This window comes from Amia ocellicauda, unplaced genomic scaffold, assembly GCF_036373705.1.
Source record: "Amia ocellicauda isolate fAmiCal2 unplaced genomic scaffold, fAmiCal2.hap1 HAP1_SCAFFOLD_46, whole genome shotgun sequence".
NCBI lineage: Eukaryota > Metazoa > Chordata > Actinopteri > Amiiformes > Amiidae > Amia > Amia ocellicauda.
The window spans coordinates 180,484-182,766 of NW_027102982.1; positions in this window are offsets into that span (position 1 = coordinate 180,484).

Here is a 2,283-nt window from a genome sequence, read left to right on the forward strand (position 1 = left end):
AAAGAAGTGAATTTATAGTATCACCTTATCACGAATCCTGGAATCTTGTAGAACTCATTTTCTGTAATAATTGGATGCAGACACCAATTCCAAAGATATAAATTGTCAAATTTATTCAAAAACAAAGACTAAATGTAGCACTACACTAATTATACAAAAGGGAAAAACTAATTAAAATTCAACTCTAGATCAACAAATCAAAGACAAATCACTTCCGTGACCAAATCAAAGACCATGGGATCGCATATGATAACACACAAATCATTAAACAAAAAAGGTTATAAACACATTGACTACAATACCGGTTAGTAAGACGAAGGTGAGTCTCTCATTAGTATTGTTAGTCAGACATTCAATAACTATGCAGGTTAGTATTTATGTCAGGTAACTTCTCGTTATATATATATATATCAGTCTCATTAACGTTTAGGTGGAGAGAAAGATCCTATCATTACTTGTTACCACAATTTCCCTTAACTGATTATTATTCAATGATTAAGGATAGGCAGGGCCACCTATAATCTGGTGTCTATTAACTTGTGTCAATTTCAGACTAAACAGTTAAACAGGAATGAGAAGATATTTCTCGGCGTTGACAGATTTTATTTCTAAAATTATCAACAAAACAGTTGAATGCAACACACATTTATATTTAAGAAAACTAAATGATATTACACATTCTAGAGTTATGAATCACAGATTAACATTTCTAATTGATTTCTCAAATGTCATGAATCACAAACTCCAAACTGTTAAACTTATGTGAACTTCGTCGCAGAGAGGCCTCTCTGGCTTCGGGCTCAGATAACAGCACACGGCACGAGGTCCGTGTGGTTTGGAACAAAGGCAGTCCGGTTCGGCTTTGTCCAAGAACTTCCACTCAGTCGATGCACCTGGAAGTTGGGGTTTCGCGAATGTAGAGTCTTTTCCAAACAGATTTTCCACTGGTTTGAAGGCTCCAAGGTTGTGCACAAAATCTTCTTTGTAAGCAGGGTTCCACCGTAGTTACTTGAAGACAAAGTCTTTGAGGAAAGCAGGGCCCTGTTCGTTCCAAGGGTCAAGTTTCTTAAGACTCAAATAGCTATTTAAATGACTTTCGTATTCAGTCGACTTAGTCAATTGTCCAGCTGGATGGCTGGGCACAGGCGGGCAGCGCAGTCTGTAAAGTTCTTTATTTAATAAAGTCCTTTAAAAGAATTCTTCGTACGGCTCAATCTCCTTCTCCCAGTTTATCCCTTCTGTTGCTGGTAAAGACTTAGTTGGTTTCTGGTTCCGGTTCTGGCAACAGAGATACAAGTTGAGCTGTGGCAGCGAGTTACTGGTTTAGGTGAGAGAGAGAGAGAGATGCCGTGCGTTACCCTTTATACGCCTGTCAGATCAATAGGTGATTGGTTCTTTAGTTTGTGAGATTGGATTTCGGCTTCAGCCCCCAGTGTCCTATTGGAGGGGGGCTTGATTTATGACTGATGTCAATCCATGCCATCTTTTGGAAATGCCGGTTGGCACGGGTTCGTAGCTCTGTGTCGGGATTTCGGCTCTCGTCCATTTCAAAGAGTTTTTATTTCCTACAGGCCCCCTTCCCCAGACATCTCACAGCAGGGATTCCAAGCTATTTGGCCCATTCTTGGTGCCATCCTCCCAAGACTGTCACATTGATGTAAACCAGTTCACATGCTGATGAGTTAAGGAAATCTGATAAATTTGGGGGGGAGAGGTCTTCTTTAGATCAGTGCTTCAGCTCAGAGCTAAAATGCTCTTATCAGAATACACCCAACATAACGCTACACTGGTTAATTCTGTTCTGGGAAAACCACAATCCTGCAGGTTTAATAAGTCTCTCTACACATCAGTCCCTGAGTACCTTCAACCAATGGTCATTTTGACCAATTAAGCCCAAGAATTGAGTCAATTAAGTTGTCATGGACTACCCAGTGAAGACGTGAACTCACGACTAGGTCACACTGTGAGCTCACCAGAGCAGACATTACACTGAGCTCACTGTGAGCTCACTTAGCGCTTTTCCAGCGACATGGTGCCGGTGCTGGAGCCGGAGCTGCTGCTCGGCCTGGGATCCAGCTGATCTTTTTTGAACCGGCCCGCTTTTCCACCGGTTTTGACGTCACTGGATGTGGGCGTTCCCAAGCATGGAGTAGAAGTGGAGAAACACAGCAATAGTAATCAGCACCGAGGCGACTGCGTCTTTAAACCCCATTTAACATCACAATCAAACTCATTCCACGTCTATGGCAAATCGTAACCCTAATGTTACAAATGTTCCCTAAA